The sequence below is a fragment of the Artibeus jamaicensis genome, unplaced genomic scaffold, assembly GCF_021234435.1.
Source record: "Artibeus jamaicensis isolate MK-2021 breed Jamaican fruit bat unplaced genomic scaffold, CSHL_Jam_final contig_908, whole genome shotgun sequence".
Taxonomy (NCBI): Eukaryota; Metazoa; Chordata; class Mammalia; order Chiroptera; family Phyllostomidae; genus Artibeus; species Artibeus jamaicensis.
In genome coordinates this window covers 2,574,038-2,596,648 of record NW_026522009.1, presented here as the reverse complement: position 1 = coordinate 2,596,648, position 22,611 = coordinate 2,574,038, and the positions used below count along the sequence as shown (strand labels likewise).

Here is a 22,611-nt window from a genome sequence, read left to right as displayed (position 1 = left end):
ACAAATTTGTGTGGGGATCCCCGAGGAAGAGGTGCAGCCAGCCTTTAAATGCAGTTCTCTCTCCATTTAAATCTCCTGGCCCCAAATTCCTTCTGTCCAGCTCTGGACATGTGGCTTCCCAGCCAGTTCCATCCCTTTCCAGGTTAGACTGGCAGGTCAACACTTCCCCCTGCTGCCATGTTAACCTTTGGATACCTGGGCTTCTGTGACCTCTTGTTTCCCCTTTAAATCAGGAACCAGAAGCGGGTAGGAGGGTTTTCCCTTTGTTCACCATATTCAACCCTTGCGCAGACTCTGTGCAAGGCTTCCTCCTGCTGTGTCTCCCCCAGGGCGGGGAATCCATCATCATGCACTGCGCTGACTTCTTTGCCAGTGGCAAAGCCACACTGCCATGCTGCTACGGGTGTTTTCTGTCACCCCTCCCTTAGTACAGGGGATGCAGCCTCTCCCTCACTACTTTGGGGTCCCCCCTCATTTGGCCCTGAAATCTGGGAGGGCCAGATCATTAATCTGTATCACTAGGATTAATAATCAAATTTAACTTTGGACATGCTGAGCTTCAGGTATTTATAGACCTCTAAGGAGATTTATTCCAGTACAGAGGGTTTGACTGCTAGATCAGGGTTTCCATTAAGGTGAGTGATGATTAAACAAGGAGACAACTGGTGAATCTTCTCTCATTGAAAGATGAAGAAGAAAAGGCAAAGTGGGTCATTACAGCTTTGTTTTGGGCCTGAAAGAGAACTGAAATAATTCTTGGTTGATGTCCTTGATTTGCTCAGTAAGTAGGTTAAGACTGAGGTATAAGTAATATGGAGTTTTGAGAAGACAGGTGAAACTTCAGCAATATTTACTAAGGACAATAAATAGAGAGACACCTGAAGGAAAATTTCTTAGGGAGTTATTAAAGAACCAAATAAAATTACGTTTGAAGTGATTTTTGACTCCATGATTTAAATAATTACATGCCTTTTTTTAGTAAAGATATATGATATGTATGATATTACTTGAAAATATTCTCTAATTTGAACTTTCCATTCATTCTAATATAGTCTCACACTAAGCACAAGCCACTGCATATTCCAAGAGCAGCTGCTTTTATGGTAATTGCCTTCTAAGAGTTTTGTATGTCATTCATTCATTTAATTCTTATGGCAATCATAGAAAGCCAGTACTATTATTTTTTCACTCTGTCTGGAAGAAATTTAGTAATAGATGATTAGTAACTGGGTCAAGTTCATGTAACACAACTGAGATTACAACCAGTTCTGCTGGCTGAGAGCTGGTGCTCTTCCCCCGCTCCTCAATATGAAATAGCTACAGAGTCTATGTGTGCATCAATATCAGTTATTTTATTTTATTGTACGGGGGTGGGCCAAGGTATGTTTACATATATGGGTGGCAATCTTTTGAGTTAACAAAGCTATTTCAATAATTGTAACCTGCATGTGTTTTTCCATATGCACAACTGTGAACCTACTTTTGCCTATACTCTATTTTTCATTATGTGAACCAAATTAAAAGGATATAAAACAAAAAAAATGTAATAACAGAACAAAGTAAGACAGTAAGTGCACGCCTTTATTTAGTTTTATTTAATGATATGTGAGGAAATAATTAATAGTTCAACACAGGACATAATCATGTATGACATAACCTTTAAAAATGGAAGAAACATCTAGATGTGCTCACTGTATGGAAGCAGTTTTACTCTCACCAAGAGCTGAGCAGATCCTGGCTGGTGTAGCTCAGTGGTTTGAGCACCTGCCTGTGAACCAAGGGTCGCCTGTTCCATTCCCAGTCAGGGCACATGCCTGGGTTGTGAGCCAGATCACCCAGTAGGGGGCATGTGAGAGGCAACCACGCACTGATGTTTCCCTCCCACTCTTTCTTCTCTCCTTTTCCTCTCTCTAAAAATAAAAATTAAAATGAAAAATCTTTTAAAAACAGAGTTGAGAAAAATCTATAAATTCCCTTTGATCCCATCATAGAAGCCATTCCCAGGCAATCACATGCAACCATGGTATTTAAGGAAATCTCTGCAGGATCAATAGTATCATAAATTGTTAGAGTTATATAAGTGCACACAATGAAGTTTTAGTACTTTAAGGTCTGGGTCTTCTGTAATTATGTAGATTGAGATGTCTCTGTAATGTGCATGTAATTTCTATTAAAATATGATCAATAAAAGTTACACAAAATGTCAAGAGAAAAATTTGACAGTGCCTTAATGGCTCATGCATGTGCATTTTACTAACACCTAAGAACAAAGAATTTTATATCATGTATATTTTGTAGTCTCTACTAACTCATCAACTTATATTAAAATTTATTATTATACAACTGAATCATAAGGATTATCTTAATTTCAACTCATCAATTAAAAAACACATAATACTGTTGAAAAAACAAACTGACCAAACTGACACATAGAGCTCAAATTCCAGTGGCCAGAGGCAGCTGGTCAGTAGGTTCTAGACCTCACAAAATGTCCTTTAAATCTGTCAAGTAGGTCTTCAAAATATTAAGTAGCAGAGTACCTTAAGTCATATTTAATCAATATTTTTTTCTTTTTTTAATTTATTTTTTTATTGATTATGCCATTGTAGTTGTTTTATTCCCCCCTTCATTCCCCTCTACCCTACCCCCCATCCCTATCATTACCCCCCCTTTAGTTTATGACCATGTGTCTCAAATTCTTTAGATTCTGTATTTCCCATACTATTCTTGCCCCCCCATCTATTTTCTACCTACCATCTATGCTACTTATTTTCTGTACCTTCTCCTTCTCCCACTCCCCTGTTGCTAACCCTCCTTGAGATCTTCATTTCTATGTGTCCACTCCTGATCTAGCTGTCCTTTTAGTTTGCTTTTGTTTTAGGTGTGGTTGTTAATAACTGTGAGTTTGCTGTCCTTTCACTGTTCATGTTTTTTTTAACTTCTTTTTCTTAGGTAAGTCCCTTTAACATTTCATATAATAAGGGCTTGGTGATGATGAACTCCTTGAATTTGATCTTATCTGAGAAGCACTTTATCTGTCCTTCCATTCTAAATGAAAGTTTTGCTGGATAGAGCAATCTTGGTTGTAGGTTTTTAGATTTCATGACTTGGAATACCTCTTTCCAGCCCCTTCTTGCCTGTAAGGTCTCTTTTGAGAAATCCGCTGACAGTCTGATGGGGACTCCTTTATAGGTGACTGTCCCCTTAGCTCTTGCTGCTTCTAGGATTCTCTCCTTCATTTTAATCTTGGCTAATGTAATCATGATGTGCCTTGGTGTGTTTCTTCTTGAGTCCAACTTCTTTGGGACTCTCTGAGCTTCCTGGACTTCCTGGAAGTCTATTTCCTTTGCCAGATTGGGGAAATTCTCCTTTATTATTTGTTCAAATAAGTTTTCCACTTGTGGCTGTTCCTTTCCCCCATCTGGTACTTCTATACGTTGGATGTTGGAGCGTTTAAAGATGTCCTGGAGGTTCCTAAGACTTTCCTCATTTTTTTTGAATTCTTGCTTCTTCACTCTTTTCTGTTTGGCCATTATTTGCTTTCTTCTGGTCCACTCCATTGATTTGAGTCCCAGTTTCCTTTTCATCGCTATTGGTTTCCTATGCAATTCTATTCATTTCAATTAGTTTCACCTTCTTATGTTTGTCTAATTTGTGACTATAATCAACCAGTTCTGTGAGGATCCTGATCACCGGTGTTTTAAACTGTGCATCTGAGAGTTTTGCTATTTCTTCATCGCTTAGATTTATAGGCTCTGGGGATTTGAGATCTTCTTGAGCCGTTTTTGGTCTGTTCACTCACGTTAAGTATGAGGAGCGGAGCCTTGGACTCCCAGGTCGCTGGGTTATGACGCTGTATGTGGAGGCAGGGTTAGAGCGGGGAAATGGCGGCACCCTCCGCTCGCCGCTGGGGCTGCTGGCTCTCGTCCAATTGCCCACTGCCTCCCTTGTCTATCCACACACGAATGTGAGACCACAGTCAACCCGCAGCCCTGCTCCCTCGCTGTTTCCCCGCGGTCGCTCGCTGAGTTGCCCACCAGGTCCAACCCTGCACCTGGATTCCACGCACCTGAGTCCGTCCGACCGAGTTTTCTTGTGCTACCCTGCTCTGCCAGCTGCTGGTTTCGCCCCTCTTACAGGTCAGGCTGAAGAATTTGTTGGTATCAGACTTCCGAAAAGTTCAATTTTATGTGTTCTGGCTGTGTTTTCTGTTGCTAATATTTAGTTGTCTCTAAACTTGGTTGTGTGAGGAAGCACAGCGTCTCCACATATGCCTCCATCTTGGTGGAAGTCCTAATCAATATTAATATTATATTTAAAAATTACATTTACCTTAGAGTTAGTGTATGATTATCTACAATATAGAACTTTGGATATCTCTATCTATGTTGCTGTGAGGCCACTTAGTTTTCCGAGAGAACATAAGCTTTAGTCTCATTACTATTTAAAAGCATCAATTCTAAGAACACAATGCTTTTAAAAATGGCCTGTGGCATCCCAAACTCATTTATATTGTATTAGCTACTAATTCAGTAATGTGCTGCTTTTTTCGTGGATGCTCTTCATGAACAATGAACTTGAAAGAAACCTTATGGTACTTATTTAAGGATGAGAATTAGATATATTTCTGAAGAGCCTTCCTACTTCTATTTTCTCAGTGCATTTATCCATACCATACATTGAGTAGTTCAATAAACATTATTAATGGTATACTATGTACCAGAAAATGTGCTAAATGCTGGTTATACAAAGCAGAGTGATACACTGTAAGAGTATTTCATGAGTTAATTTTGTTGTAATACATATTGATACAGAGTGTGGGGCACTCTACAGAAATATGTTCATTAAACATATAGTTATTGGGCACATATTAGGTACCAAACTTAGATATGTAGGGCAGTTTCCCTAAAATATAAAATATTTAAAGTGGAGAAAGTTAGGTGAGTTTTCTTGAATAAGATGACATCTAAGCTGGGTGGTACTATAACTAAAGCAGTGTATGCACAGGTATAGAAATATGAAATAGTGAAAGTTGGGGATGCTCTAGTGGTTTGATATTGCTGATTTATGAAGTCCATAACAGAAAAGAAATCAAAAGTCACATCATGAACAGGTTAAAACTTTCCTTAATTATAACTATAACCACTATATCTTCAGGTATTCTCAATTCCGTACCAAATCTATCTTAAATAGTTATAGATGAAAATGAAGTTTAAAAAATCCTGATACTAGCCCACCTTTCCAACCTTAGCAACTCATCCTTTCACTACAGGCAAATTTAGCCTCTGCCATTCTGCTTAAAGTACTTGGCATTTTCTCACCTTGCTTCATTATTCAGGCTGTTCCTGGTGCCTGAGAAGCTACATATGTTTGTCATGATTTCACTCTTCTCTGAAGCCACAGTTCAAAAGGCACAATTGCATAAAACATTCAGAGATCTCATAAGCCAGTGTTCTCTCTGGTCTTCCTGAAAACCCCTGAGTTCCTGTATTTCAATATAATTTTTCCCTAGAAACTTCACAACATTGAGCTTTTAATTTGTGGGTATTTATAAAGTTATCTTCATAAGTTCCTTAAACCAAAAATGTGACTTAGGGATTTTTATTTCTTGCTACTTGTATTAAATAGAACAAAGGATATAGTAAATAAATATCCCCCAAAGTAATGGCTCTGCTCAATAGATATTTCTTTCTTTTTGTTTTATTGTTGTACAATTACAGTTGTCCCCTTTTTCTGCCATTACTCTCCCCTCACCCTACCCAACCCTACCTCCCATATTCAGTCCTCCCTACTGCATTGCCTTAGTCCATGGATCCTTCACACATGTTCCTTGATAATCCTTCCCCTTCTTTGCCACATTATTCCCTCCCTCCCCTCTGGTTACTGTCAGTTTGTCCTTTATTTCCATGTCTCTGGTTATATTTTGCTTGTTTATTTGTTTTGTTCATTAGGTTCCACTTATAGGTGAGATCATATGATGTTTGTCTTTCACCTCCTGGCTTATTTCACTTAGCATAGTGCTCTCCTGTTCCATCCATGCTGTCGCAAAGGGTAGGATTCCTTCTTTCTGCTGCATAGCATTCCATTGTGTAAATACATCACAGTTTTTTGATCCATTCATTTACTGATGGGCACCTATGTTACTTCCAGCACCTTGGTTATTGTAAATTGTGCTTCTATGAACATTGGGGTGAATAGGTTCTTTTGAGCTGGCATCTCAGGATTTTTAGGGTATAGTTCTAGCACTGGAATTGCTGAGTCAAAAGGCAGTTCCAATTTTAGTTTTTTGAAGAAATCCATACTGTTTTCCACAGTGGCTGCCTCAGTCTGCATTCTCGCCAACAGTGTACTGGGGATCCCTTTTCTCCACATCCTTGCCAGCCCTTGTTTGTTGATTGTTTGTGATAGCCATTTTCACCGGTATAAAGCGGTATCTTAATATGGTTTTAATTTGCATGTCTCTGATGGCTAGTGATGCTGAGCATCCTTTCATATGTCTCTGAGCCCTTTGTATGTCCTCCCTGGAGAAGTGTCTGTTCAGGTCATTTGCCCATATTTTGTCTTTCTGGTGTGGAGTTGTGTGAGTTCTTTATGTATTCTGGAGATCTAACCCTTGTCTGAGGTATCTTTTGCAAATACATTTTACCATACAGTTGGTTCCCTTTTCATTTTTATGATGTTTTCTTTAACTATGTAGAAACTCTTTATTTTGATGAAGTCCTAATTGTTTATATTTTTTTTTAATGTCCCCTGCTTTAGGGGACATATCAGTGAAAATAATGCTGAAAGGAATATCTGAAATTTTCCTGCCTATGTTCTCCTCCTGGACTTTTATGGTGTTGTGACTTATATTTAAGTCTCTTATCCATTTTGAGTTTATTTTCATGTATGGTGGAAGTTGGTAGTAGAATTTCTTTTTTTTTTTTTGCATGTAGCTTTCCAGATCTCCCAACACCATTTGTTGAAAAGGCTATTTTTTACTCCATTTTATTTTCTTGTTCTTTTTCAAATATTAATTGACCACAGAGACTTGGGTATGTTTCTGGGCTCTCTATTTTGTTCCATTGATTTATGTGTCTGTTCTTAGGCAAATACCAGACTGTTTTTATTACAGTGGACTTGCAATATAGTTTGATGCCAGGTATTGTGATCTCTCCTACTTTTTTCTTCTTTTTAAAATTGCTGAGGCTATTGGGGTCATTTATGGTTCCATATAAATTTTTGAAATGTTTTTTCTATATCTGTGTACAGAAAAAAATTTTTTTAAAATTTTGGTTTATACTTTGTAGTTTCTTTTTCAAGTATTTTTAAAAGATTTTATTTATTTATCTTTAGAGGGGAAGGGAAGGAGAGAAGGAGAGAAATATTAATGTGTAGTTGCCTCTCATGTGTCCCCTGCTGGGAATTGGCCTGCAACCCAGGCATGTGCCCCTGACTGGGAATAGAACTGTGATTGTCTGGTTCCCAGGCCCGCACTCAATCCACTGAGCTATACCAGCCAGGGCTGCATACAGAAAAATTTTAGACAAGTGGACAGGTTAATTGTCCAGATGTCATCTACACATTCAGGAACCCAGGCTGTCAGAGACTATGTCATTTTTACCAAGTACCATCCAAGGCTATACTGTCATTAGCATCTAACAAGCAAGAAAGGATAATGGACATTAAGTGGAAAGACCATTTTATAGGACAAGCACACCCCACATGGCTATGCTAAATAAGAAATGAGTCATATATTTGTCCAGATAATTTAGGTGTTCATATACCCATCTCTGCCATGTAGGGTTATTACAACACCTTACATAGAATAATACTAGCCAATATTTATAAAGCATTTGTTAGACAGTTTTTCCTTTGTTATCATCATGTATTAAGTTATTTACAAGGCATCACAAATATAGAGCATCTCATATCTCTTATAGTAGGAGATGTTGAAATAGGAAGTTCTAAAAATTTTACCAAGGTTATATAGCTAGTATGTAGTATACCAAGGGTTTGATTCCAGAGTCCACATGCCATACTACCTTTAGGAGTGTAAATCACTAAATGTTCATTGAATGAATACAACGAACGCATTTCAAGTAACTAAACCACTCTAGGACTCAAAGATCAAGCATGAGCATTCATTCACATTCCCACTTCCATACATACAGAATGGGGAATGGTTTATTTGCACTATCCACGAGATAAGTTTTAGCAGTCTACCTGCAAAATGTTTACAAAGCAATTTTAAAGCTATCATGAAATGGTTCTTAGTATCATAGTGAGCTTCATCATTACCTTATGGAAATATTAGGAGGCAATAGGCAATTTTTATATTTCATTATTTAGTATAATTTCTCATCAATAGATGAAAGTCTGTAATAAATATAAAGGTAGTTTTTCTACTCTTCATTAAAACATTGTCTGTAGGTGCCTGGTGTGCCAGACATCCTGGAGACTCTGTATTGATAGCTGAGCCTTTGAGTAAATCGATGGATTTGTGCCTTGACACCAGTTCAAAAAAGTGCTTTTACCAATCCATTGAAGACTACTGAAGGTAAATGGAAAAGCCTTCAGTGCGTGGGGTCATCCATTTTTGTACTTTGTTTTTACTTTTTAATAACAAAGGTAACCCATCTGTCTTAACAGGTCGTCATTTTTTTTATTTCACTTTAGATTTATGCTCTATGCTGTAAAATCCCTCCCTGAAGAAAAGCATTTATTGATTTCACTTTGAGCCACCAACTGCAAGCTTGGAATCTCTTGGCTCATTCAACCAAATCCAAAACATTTGCAAAGCATTAGCCCTGAAAGATTTTATGGGATGTTCCTTAAGTCTCATTAATTGAAGGAGGTGTACTTAGTGCTTCATAGGCATAATTTAAATATTAGGATTGAGTTTATGTATGGCTGTTTCTATTAACACAGATATACAATAGTGACTGCCATCTTTTGAATTTCTAGCAACTATGCCACATTCTTATGGTAACAATATTTATATTTTTATTTGGATTACTACCTATTCCTCAGTCCTTGAACAAGGTAGGTCAGTTATCTTTTTGAGGTTGGCCTTTGCCCATTTCTATACAGAGGATCATATTATTTGGTTCCAAAATGAGATGTTAACTGGGGCTACTAATATGGATGGACAAACCTTTTCTGCTGATTGAAGCTGGGATAGTGGGAAGTTGGAGTTACTACGGTTATCTCTCTTTCATTAATCCATTAACCTATTTAATCAAATATTTGTGCAGCACCTACCATGTGTCTAACACAGGAACTTGGGGAACAGAAATGAACAAAACTGACAAAATTTCTGGACAATGAAATGCAAGAGTCTCCCTGAGAATGGAGTTAATACAGATGGATTGGAGCTGAGAAATCTGAGGTTTTGTTGACATTATTAGTGTCCTAGGATCCAGCTGCCTAAAGAAAATCATACTGGCATGAAAAATTCTATTTCACAAGCCAGTACATTTCTTTCTTCATTTAGTTTAGGTTAAATTTGTCACTTGTATTCAAAGGCATCCAATAAATCCTCAGACTTAAACTAATTTACACTATAAAAATGAGCTATTTTGTATAACTTGGACAATTTTTCTTATTTTAAATTCCTCAATTTTTCCCTGCCTTGTATTTAAGTCTGTTTTAAACCTTGTGGAAAAAATATAGGGATTGCATTATAATCTACATTTTTATGGTTGAAAAAAATTAAGAATTGGGTACAAGTAAGTATAAATGTCATTTTGTATTTCTAATGCCTGAGTCTTGGAATACAAATCAGGAAAGACAACATGAGTTGATGCAGTTTCTTTTCATAGGCAATACATCCGCTTTATATTGACCAAAGATGTAACTTATAATTTACCATCAACACGGTTTTTTGTCTTAATTATTAATTGCACTATGCACTCTCAGATATTAAATGTTTGAATAATTCTTCTTGCACAGCAGTCATATTATTTGAGTAGGAAGTATGATGTCTTAGAGAAGTATATTTAAATGAAAAATACAATTTGGAGCTTATAATTTAAACTATGTGTTTTTGTGTATGATATTATATCTGTTTTCAATATGGAAATAATAATATCTAATCTATGGATTAAATTATTGTTTTTTGTTAGATTATGCAATTTATAGTACATGCAATTGCAGCAAATACAGCAAAGTATAAAGTGAATAAAAATCACCCATTGTGCTACAATCAACTGATATTCTAGTGCATTTTCTTCTAGAATGTATTTAACTAAATACCTAGCTAGCTATATTTTTAATTAAAATATTTTTGATGACTAGTTTTTTGTTTAAAGTAATAGATGCTTATTTTCATCAACTACTCCTATGTTTTGTGCGTTTTCTCTCTTAAATATAAGAAAATAAGATTTTAATGGCTCCTTGTTATTCTATTGTATAGACATAGCATAGTTTATTCGAAGTTCCCTTAGTATGCCAATTTAGGTTGTTTCTGATTTTTTATCATTTTAAACAATACTATATATTTTTCTTATGCCATGCTATTTATCTGCATCTCTAATTATTTAATAATGAAAATTTCTGGAAGCTTATTTTTAAAATGTAAGGAAGAATATGTTTATCTAAATTCAGTTTTTAGTTTATTACTTAACATAAGTAAATTTTCTTTTGAGGTTCTTTTCTCATTTTTTTCCCAGTAACATGCTTTCTTTTTCACTTTGTATTGTCTGTATAATTAACCCTTTGTCTCTCCTATTCATTGCCAATATTTCTCTAATTTCATTTTATTTTCAAACTGATATAAGAGTCTGTTGGCATGAAAAGGTTTGCATACCGACAAACTTTTATTCTTTTTCTTTGTGATTTGTTGCAGTGCCATTTTGTTTAAGAAAGCCCACGGACACTCTTAAATTATTTACATATTGTTTAAATACACTTTATTTTTTTAAAAAATTAAAAGATTTTATTTATTTATCTTTAGAGGGGAAGGGAAGGAGGGAGAAAGAGAGAAATATCAATGTGTGGTTGCCTCTGGTGTGCCCCCCGCCAGGAACTAGCCTGCAACCCAGGCATGTGCCCTGACTGGGAATTGAACAGTGATCCTTTTATTCGCAGGTGCATGCTCAATCCACTGAGCTACACCAGCCAGGGCTTAAATACAGTTTCAATTAACCTTTTAATATATATGATACCAACAACTAAGTTTAGTTTGTTAGTCAATTTGAAACTAATTTTGAATTATGGTGTAAGACAAAACTTTTTAAATGTAAATATTTTTTCTTCCTAAATCATTTAATGTTTAATTTATATTTTCCTACTGATTTTGATAATTTGTTCCATGTATGATTAGATATAATAAAAATTGTCTCTACCATTACTTCTGTTTTTTAAATCGTTTTTATAGCTTTTTCTTCACTGCTATGCTGTATTAATGTCTAGAAATGTTTTAATATCTAGTACAATATCTACATCTTTTATCTTTTTTATCTACATCTATGAATTTTTTTGTCCTTAACTATTTATGTATACAGATAAACTTTAGAATCATGTTTTAAAAGCTTTATACAAATTCCCTTAGTTCTGTGATTGGAACATCTTTAACCCTATATATTAAGAAAATACGTTATACTTTCCTAAAACAGGATGTGTATCTCTATTTATTTATGTCTTCTGTAGTATATTTGCATTACATATGCAAATACATTTTTGCATTACATATATAAATACATTATAAATATATACATATATAATATGTATACATTATAAATATATACATATATAACATGTATATGTATATATTTATAATGTATTTAGGTTTTTTGGTCAATATTTAAGATATTGTTCTTTCCTATCAGTTAGTACACAGTGCAGAAAGAATATGCCCCCTTACACATTTTAATTCTTATGAATTCTATATAGAAAATTACTTACTCCGAACATGGTTTGTGGGGCTGGAGGAGGGAGACTCAGGATGCAACCCGATTACAAGAACACTCCCTTGAACACAACCCAGAGATCAGGAAACTGGTGCTACCTCGTCCATAACTGTCTCTGATCCCTATGAAGCTTTCAGTGGCCAGCACACAGAATGTGACCACCAAAACTGTCTGTTAGCCCTCATGTGGCTGTGACATTGCTGATAATCAGAAGGAACACTGGGAAGAGGACTTCAGTGTAATTTCTGTCTTCTGAATCTGGTGAAATGCAGTTAATTGACTGTCATGATCTTTATCATGATCTCACTGAAAAGTTAGTGTTGATCCACAGTACAACTGTGCTCGAATATTCTTTATACTGACTCTTTTAATTCAAGTCTGTTCAATGCAAACTTAGTTATAAAAATAACATATACATATAATATATAAAATAATTTAGAATTCTAAAAAATAGTATTTGTACATGAAACCTGTTTAATTTAGATTAATTTATACCTTGGATTATAAATTAGATTAATAATTTAGATTAGATGTATAATATACATGTAATAATATAAATTAGATGTATAATTTAGATTAATAAAGCATGGCAAATTATACAACCAAAAATGTCAGAGTTAAGTCAAAAAGGGCCTTGTGGTTGGTACTTATGAGTGAGAATAAACTCTTTCCAAATTTTATTTTCCTATGATCTACAAACCAGTTATTTATCTTCTTGAATGTTACTATAGAAAGGGACTATCTTTTTCATTAGCTGTGTTTTTATCTGGTTTACTTTTACTTTGAATCTTGAAAGGCATCAATACAGAATTTGATAACATTTTCCCTATGTATTGATCTGACATCCCAGAAAACAAATGATCTTTTATCATCAATACAATTAATACTGTAAATGTGGTCAAGTTATATAAATTCTGCTTCAAAGAATGTGAATTGGCTTATAGATGATTTAATTAAGTGTGAAAATGTCATAAACTTATTATTTTGTTAATTTAAAAATAAGAAATAGTCTTAACATACCTTACTTTTGAGATTGTTCTTATTTTCCAAGCTCACATATAATATAAAAGTTAGAAAAAATAATTGCATAGACCATTGCTCCTATCACTTTCATACTTCTACATTTTAAATGTAATTATTTTAAAGGGCACTACAAAAGAAGCGTTCTATCCTGATATTCATTACTGAATATTTTTAAAAGATTTTATTTATTTATCTTTAGAGGGGAAGGGAAGGAGAGAGGGAGAGAAATATCATTGTATGGTTGCCTTTCATTTGTCCCCTGCTGAGAACTGGCCTGCAACCCAGGCATGTACCCTGACTGAGAATCAAACTGCAGTTATTTGGTTCACAGGCCTGTGCTCAATCCACTGAGCTACACTAGCCAGGGCTTATTGAACATTCTTTATAGTGTTTGATGTTGTGATGGGAGAGAAAATTTAGAATGTGCTATTACCAAGAACTTCCCCGGTTTTCTGTTAGTAGTCCTGCTTTTAGTTCATACTGTGGTCCACAAAAAAAAGCAATGATGGCACTGCCTAGCAACTTAAAAGAAATTTCTTTTATGAAAATGCCTCTCTCTATTCTTAGCGTGTCATTTTATGTTGTAATATTTATGTGAGTAGTGCCAGTTATATTTGTATACTGTTTAGCATTCTCTATAATTTTGATATTATTCAGTGCAACATCTTTATAATACAGTAATATTTTATGAGGCTGGATGACTTAGCATTTCTAATGTGAACATCAGATAAAAAAGTTTGCCAGTGGACAGCTTCATTTGTAATCTATTAATGATGTTCTTCAAAAGGTATTGTCTTTATTTCACATGGTGTCTGGATATTTGTACGTGTGGCTTTGTGTGGGAATCCACAATTATAATCCTTTGCCCCAGTCACTGCCTTTATTTATTACTGTGCCTATTCTCTTATTCCTAACCAGCAGTCCTCTGTTCTGTTTATTCTAGTCTGACTCAAACACCCTAGGAACCTCGAGGGTCAATACCACAAAAACAGGGTGTGTGTAGTTCAAGAGTAAGCTGAACTGAAAGTTGGTAATTCAACCTGTTTTGTTTTTCCCTAAGTTCCTTTTGTCTATACCTTCTGAATTGGAAGAAGACCGTACACATGTCAATTTGTGACTATGAACGTTAGAACTTTCTATAGGTATAGTGGCTAAAGTTCATTCACTCAGTGACATTGTGTTTGCAGCAGACAGAAAACTGACCTGGGAATCAGGAAATTGGATTTCTAGCTTTCTCTAATGTGTTGAACTGAAAGAAGCAGTGTTTTCTTTTCTACCTCTTGTGCTGAAAAGGCAGTTAGAGCTAGAGGGAGAATACTGTTGAGATTAATACTGTGATTGATTATGACAATTATGTACAAGTTGAAGACAAAGAGATTTTCTATAAAGGAAAAGAAATGTAGACTCAGGCTTCATGATGGGAAATAAAATGGAGCCCTAGAGGTTTGCTATGTGAGTAGGAAACAATTAAATAATACACTCACCACAAACCAGTTCCATCTTCTGGATGATCAATTGACTTTAACAAAAGCCAACTATTTAAAGAAGTAAAACTTTAAGATAGATTTCTACATTTAAATCCTAGTTTGCTATATAGCTCTGTTCTATGTAGTAATTTAATACATGTGGTTTAATTAAGGTTTTTATATTAATTTAATATTTACTAAAAATTAAGTAATTAAAGTACTGGTCTAGGAGCTGAGTATATACTATTGTGGAAAATAGAAAATATTAATATCACTTGTCTTGTAGAATTTATACTTTAGAGATTTCAAGTATCATATATTAAGATTTCCAAGATTAAAAATACTCTACATGACTCTACATGATAAAAATCCAATAGGGAAATAGACAAAAACTTGAATATTTGGCTCACAATGAACATTTTATAAATGGCCAATAAATATATGAAAACATGTTCTTCTTCCTCAGTCAACATGGATATACACATTGAATGTGATACTAACCCATACCCATCAGACTTCCTAAAATGAAAAAGATGGAAAAATACCAAGTGTTTGCAGAGAATTAGAGTTGTTAAACTCTTGTTTTGCTAGTCAGAGTAGATACAGTATAACTACATTAGAAAATTATCTGGCGATATTGAACATAAGCGTACTCTAAGAATCAGAAATTCTGCTGTGAGGCTTAGACACAATATAAATGCATAGATCTTTTCAACAGAAAGCGTGCATTACACTGTTCGTATTAGAACTATCCATTATGAACACAAATGAGAAACTGGCAAACTATCCATACTCACAAATAGTAGAATCGAAAAAATAAATTGTGGCATCACAGTGGAATGAATTTTTTACAACGTTGAACCAAACAAGCCAAATGCAAAGCAGTACACACGACATGGCTTCAGCTATATAATATAAAAAGCTAAATAAAGCAACTCTGTTGTTTTCTGAGAATAGCAGTTACCCTTAGGAGCAGAGGTATTGTGACTAGAAGGGAATGTGAGGTGTACTTTTTAGTACTGGTAATGTTAGTTTTTTCTTTACCCATGTAAGGACTGTGTAAACAGCCCTTACAATTTGAAAATTGGTTGAGTTGTACACATATGAAACATCTACTTTTCTATATGCATGTTATATTTCCATAAAAATAAAAACATATACATTTAATAAATTTTGTATATTAAGTTATATATATGACTATGTCCTATTGAGTTCAACTCATCAAATTAATTGCTTACAATAATTGCCTGTGCTGGAGAAGAGCTCGCCTGCCCGCCTGGCCACAGCCCTGTAGACCCAGCACATGTCTTTCACGTACCGAATGGAGCCCCTCACCAAGAAGATGGCCACTGCCATGGAAGATGATGAGGACTATGGCATTGCCCTGTCTGGCAGTGACAGGAGGGTGACAAAGAGGCTGTCTGGCTGTGGGAGGAGTGGCTGCAAGAGTATGCAGAGAAGAAGGCCAAGAAGCCTGTGCTGGTGGCCCAGTTCTCCAGCCTCCTGGATGTCAAGCCCTGGGATAATGAGATGTGAACGGCCCGGCTAGAGGCCTGGTGTATTCCATCCAATTGGACGGGCTGATCTGTGGTGGCTCCACGCTGGTACCCATCGGCTTTGGCATCTGTGAGTTGCAGATCCATTGGTGGAGGATGACAAGTTCAAGACTGACCTGCTAGAAGAGAACTGAACAAGTTCAAGAAGAATGTGAAGAGTATTGACATTGCTGCTTTTTTGTTTGTTTGGTTTTGTTTTTTTTTGAAAGAGGACACAAAATAAACTTTATTTTTAAACAGGTATAATAACTTTGGCCCATTTGAAAAATTAGGTTCAACTATATAAAACTGCTATTTTTGAAGGTAACAATGGCCATTTCTTATAGTTCAATATAATTATATACATAATTGTTTATAAATGTTATATTTGATTACTTAACTTCACATATATCCTAACTGTATATATATTTTGTTAGATACTAATTACATATGTGTACCTTCATTATATATAGTATAATATAGTGTATATGTGTGTGTATATATGTATATATATGTGTGTATATATATATATATATATATATATGCAAATGAAGGGGACATTGATGCTTTTAACAAAACCTAAGCCCTAGCACTGGGCCTGGGCGAGAGGTCCTGCTGCTATTAAAGACTGAGATTCCCTCTCTGCTCCCCTCAAAATCCACCCCAAAATTAGAGAAAATTCAAGAGCCAGGCTGAGCGTATGACAGACTTACAAGTCTTTGTTTCATTAAAGTTGACAATTATGCTCCCAAACTTGATGATAGGACTGTAGAACTCTCAAAGAAAACGTTCTTCTATGTATTTATCATGCAAACACACTAGTAGTAATAATGAAAAAGTAACTTCCAAGAAATTAAAATTCACTATATTTTTAACAGAGGTAGTGATTGAAACAACTACCTATGAAAATAAATAATGAAAGTGTGCAAGGATATCTCTGGATATTTTGGAGGAATGGTTGTATACCCAGGGGTTAGCAATTACACAGACCTGGTTCTAATCTGGCTGTGCCACCAGACAGTGAGTCGTCCATGCCAGGGTAGGTTGTCTGAACCTTTATTTTCTGTAAACTGATCAAGTTTGGGCATCTAGAATGACTAAATCAAGAGGGACATAAAACCACCTGTTAGACTGATGAGGGTTGCTCTGCGCTGTCCATTTCTGCCTTTCTCAAGACTAGTTTATTGTGTGGAAAACAGTAGACATACTTGATTAATATTTGGGAAATAAGTAAAAATTGAATATGGGCACTTAATAAGTGGTTTAATAGATGCATGACTTATATCATATTTGAGACTTAATAAATGTTATTTGATCCTCACTGTCTATCCCCAAAGAATGTATTAACACTTGCAATATAGTATAATTTTTCAAAATTAGTATGCCAAGTCAGTACTCCAACTAAAAATATCTCTAGCAAGGCTAGTGCTTTTCTGACTCCAAAGTAGCAAAATAGATGGTTGTTGTAAATATATGGGGGAGAAATATAGTCTTGTGGACTGTGTATAATCTTCATGAATATTTGTTCAAGTCTCTAACTGTCAAGCATCTTTGTCAAACATCCCTTCAATACATCCAGTACTAGGGAGTCTCCTTTACCAGTTGGTACTCTGTAATAACCCCATAGCTATAGCGGTTAAATATTCCTTATACTGATTTTAAACCAGGGTCCAAAATAAATAGCACCCTATGGAGCAACAAAGAGTAAGTCATATTCATTTCATATATGAAACAAATATTATTTCATATTATATATGACAATCCTTCAATATTTTAAATGTAGATAAATCTTCATATGGTAGGATTTCTACATTGCTCACTGTATTGTTTGTCTACCTTTGGTTTTGTATTTTATATAAAAGTGGTTTTCAGTTTGTGATTCATCCTACAATTTTGTTAATATTTTTAGAGTAGCCACATACCAATATGGATCTATAATATCTACATGATAGATTTCATCTTTTTCAAACCTTGTCAAGAGACACTTTACATAGGTTCTTCAAGGGTCATAAGTTCCACAGTAATCTTAAAGGAAAAAATGAAAAAAAGAAAAACATTTTATACCACCTTCAGCCATTTTTCCCACCCACCACCCTCTGCTTCTGGCAACCACCAATCTGTTCTTTTTCTATGAGTTTTATTATTTTAAGATTCCACATATAAGTGAGATCATATGGTATGAGTCTTTTCTCCTCTTGCCTGATTTATTTTAGTTAGCATTAACACCTTCAAGTCCATTTATGTTGTCACAAATGGCAGAATTTCCTTCCTTATTATGAATGAATCTTATTTTATTTTTGTTAACTATTAAATATATTAAAATATAAATATACTTGAATTTATATGTTGATCCAAAATCTAGGTTATTTTAGTTTCTTGGCTATTATGAATCCTGCAATGACCATGGGGTGCATATACCTTTTAGAATTAGTGTCTTTGTGTGTGTGTTCGTTGTTTGCTTTGTTTTGGTATAAACACCCAGAAGTGAGGCTTTTGAATCACATGGTAGTTCTATATTTAATTCTCTGAGGAACTTCCATACTTTTTTCCATAGTGCCTGCACTGATTTACTTTTCCATTCACAGTGCAACAGGGTTTTCTTTTCTTCACAGCCTTGTCAACACTTATTAATCTTTTTGGTAATAGTCACTCTAACAGGTCTGATGTTAGTTGTGCATCTTAATGATCTAGTTGGGATTTATATTTGTATTTCCCTAATAATTAGTAATGTTGAACATCTTTTCAGGGACCTGTTGGCCATTTACATGTCTTCCTTGAAAAAATGTCTATTGAGATAAAAACAATGATCATTTTTGAGTTCATAATGTTTGCGGAAGTCTTAATGATCACAGGCATTCACTCAATAACTATTTCTCGGTTATGCATTGTATGTCAATGCTCTTCCAGTGGTGGGTGCACAAGAATGAATACAGCAAAGATTTCTGCCACCAAAGAACTATGTTCTAGTTCATGAAAGCATCAGCCAGAACCTAAAATGTGAACTCTTTTCTACTTTTTCAGAAATGTACATTTTTAATGAAAAATTTTAGTGCTCCAAGCCTCAATTATTGGCTATTATAGTTAATGAAATAATGCCCCAATATTTAACTAAGGTTATTGAGAATCATGCCTTCAGTGAACAGAGTCCAATGAGTTAATAGCTTTCTATTGTTCCTAGCAAAATAAATTTTTATGTAATTTCATTATTCTTTGCAAAGAGCTGTAATTAAAACTCCAATTTACAAACCCTCCAAATAATGTTGATTTTGGAGTGGGTGGAAATGCTTCCTGAAATTGATTCTCTAAAGTAAAATGGAAAATTACTTCAATGTTTACTGAATTAAGTAAAAAAGAAAGGTAGACATTTAATTTTTTTGATGAGAATAAAAACAGGCACCATGCTTCCAAACATCGTTATTTGAATCTGTTCCCATGCAAAAACTATTACTTTGTTAATTTAATATAAATTTACAATTTATAAGTTATTGTTCTGGTTAGGGTGTAACTTTTCATAAATGATGAATGTGAGTCAAGTGTATAATGGTGGTAGTCTTGACATTATATTTACTTTATTTACAACTTAAATACTATCTCAAAGTTGTATTAATCCAAACCACTCCTATCAGGAGTGAGAGGAAACTTATCCAAAGTATAAGACACATGGAAATATTTTGTACTTGGTAGAAATAGTTAAATCACAAGTGGGGTAATTATTTGATTCCCAAATTAAACATATTACAGAGGTTAATGAAGATTAGCTCACTCTATTACTAACATTAATCATATTTTTAAAAATAACATACTTTGTTTGAATGAAGCAGTATGTCAAATGCAACCTAGAGGGTTGGAGGCACTATGGAAATGATGAATCACACAACAAATTTTAAACCATGGGTGATTTACAGTTTCAACTGCTGCTTAAGAACAATTTTTCTCTCTAAATAGTAAGATTGTTTATTGTTCAAAATCAGTTCTCCCCAACAACATGTGGATACATTCTATTCTTACTTCAGTTGTACATCAAACAGCATATCCACTAATATCCTCAGAGCATATTTACACTTAATTTGGTCTCTAAGTTTGCTTTGGCATCTCCATATTCCTTGTACTCAAGTCGGTATCCCTGTTAATGACTGTGTATTACTCTACTTGGGCTGCCAAAACAAGCTGTCACAGGCTGGATGGCTTAAACAACAGAAACTTACTTTCTCACCATTTTGGAGGTGTGAACAGACCCAGGTCAAGGGACCGGTGGGTCCATTTTGGGGTGAGACCTCTCTTCCTGGTTTGTGGATGGCCACCTTCTTGCCGTGTCCTCACAAAGCCTTTACCCTTTGTAGAGAGGGAGAGCAGGAGACAGAGACGAAGAGCTCTCTGGGGCCTCTCACTAGTCCTGTTGAATTAGGGCTACACACTTACAGTCTCTTTTAACCTTAATTACCTCCATAAAGACTCCATCTCCAAATACAGCCACCAGGGTTAGGAGCTTCAACATACAAATTTGATGGGGAGGGAGGAGATACAATGAGTTCATAATAGATTATTTAATATTTAAAAAATAAACTTCTAATTTTAAATGGTTTTAAATGCTACATCACTGTTGGTATTAACATTGACACTGAGGTGAGGGAGTGCTTGTTGACTCAATGCGGGTCCACTCTGAAGTTCTTCTTTTTGTTGGCCTCTTCATACTGCATTCTCTGTGAAGAATAACTATTTACTGACAACACGTAAGGAGTCAGGAGGTACATTGCACCTTCTTGGGGGAAGAATATCTATGTAAATTACTTAGAATTCTGCTGCACTGAAAATTTGTTTCTTCTACATCTATTTATGCATTTAATCATCTACATGTGTCTACATAATCAATGTTCAGACCTGTAGAGAATTTTTATGAGTTTATTTGAGCCAAACTGTTAACATATGCTGGGGAGCAAGATCTCCGATGCTCCAGAGAACAGTTTTTTGCAGTACCTTTTATGCATTTGAGATTAAGAAGGGGGTATAAGGAATATTATAGGGAAATGCAAGAAAGCAAAGTGGGATTGAATTACAGGGTAGTTAACAAGATTATGTGCTCCCTTGAGGGTGGTTATCTTATTTCAAAGGTGGGTTAACCTGGATGCACAGAAACAATGTGTAGAGCTTACTTAAGCAAAAATAAACCTTTTTACTAAAAAGTTATGCCTGTGGTGTGACAACCCACCAGGATCTGCCCAGTTAGGAATTTATAATCAGTGAGATCACCCTGTGAGATTACTTTCCATAGAACTGCCCCCATTGTTTTATAGTACACAAAAGTTTATACTCATGGGAATTATTTTATGCTTTGAGTTGTAATGTAATACAACTTTATTTTCTTGCACACATTACCATAGCTTTGGCCATTGGAAGCTCTTTCACTTCAGCTCTTTTTCTCTTTTATATACTCCAATTGATACAGAGAGATCTGACCAGATCACTGGGGAGGAATAGAGGGGGGACATGGAGAGGTCACCTAAGGTGATACTAAACAGTCTAGAACAGGGCTGGCTGAGAAGCTGAATGCTTCAAGAGCATATGGAACTATGGGCCACAAGATTTAAAATAAAAAGGTGGGCAGAGGCTGGCTCTTGGGCTCTCTTCCTGGAGGATGCCTGGGTGATGGGGCTGCAGCTGCCTGAGTTGCCCAGCAGATGGTATTTTGGATGGGAAGGAACTCATCCCAGGAACTACAGCTGGAACTACATCCAGGTGTGGCCTAGGACTGGGCTGGCCTGGCAGAGGGTGGCAGGTTTATTCTTCTCTGGGTATTTTAGAGGGGATGAGCTCTGAGGCAGGAGCCTGCCATTCCTCCAAAATTGTGTAGATTTTGTATTTTATGTGGATTTAGTTTGTAAACTAACACTATGGAAATAAGATAATGAAAAACTAACAGGAGGAATGATGGGAGAACTCAAGTGTTAAAAAGAGTTTAGCTTTAACTGACAGCCTTAAGTGACTAATGCATGTGGAAAGCTGTTATTCCAAAATTGTGTAGCTTTTGAGTAAAGACTCCTTTCCTTTATCACCAAAACCTTGCCTCCGGAATTCTGCCTAGATGGTAGTGGTTGGTAGCTGTACTCCCCTTGCTGTTCACTAACACAATTATTCTTTTTTTTTTTTTCATTTGTTTGAGGTGTTTTTTTTTTTTTTTTTTTTTTTTAATTTCCTGGCTCTACAAGATGTTTCAGGATTTTCTTGTAAATTTCCTGCTCCAGCCCTAGAATCATAGAATCAGCCCCGGTTTCTTTTATTTGAGAAAGGTAATAGACACCAAGATCTGGGTGTCAGGCACATTCATTAATCCCTGGTGTGGTTGCTCCTAGGCCCTCTTCAGCTATAGAGCAAGTGTAACAGAGAGATCGGGACAAATCACTGGAGAAGGCAGGGGTGGAGAGAAAAATCCCCAGAACAGAATTGAAGATTAGAAGCAGCTTACACTCCCTGTAAAGGGAGGGGGCCTGGGAAGGGGAACATTGGGCGGGGCAGACAAGCATCTTGTGACTCAGCAGAAGAGAGCTTGTACAGAGCAATCGTGGTCCAAGACTTATGCCCCTTTGTGGAAAATGGCGAGCAGAAGAGGGTGGAAAAGGACACCAGGACCTGGGATTCTGGAAGAGGACTTTTAAACCAAAGATGGGCAGAAGCAGCTGTCTTGCTTTGCCCTGCACGGGC

The 22,611-nt window shown here is 35.7% G+C and overlaps 1 pseudogene; it reads left to right on the top strand.

The window, feature by feature from the left end:
* The window catches only part of LOC119036505 (elongation factor 1-delta-like), a 142,949-nt pseudogene that overhangs the window by 106,180 nt on the left and 14,158 nt on the right, over positions 1 to 22,611 (top strand).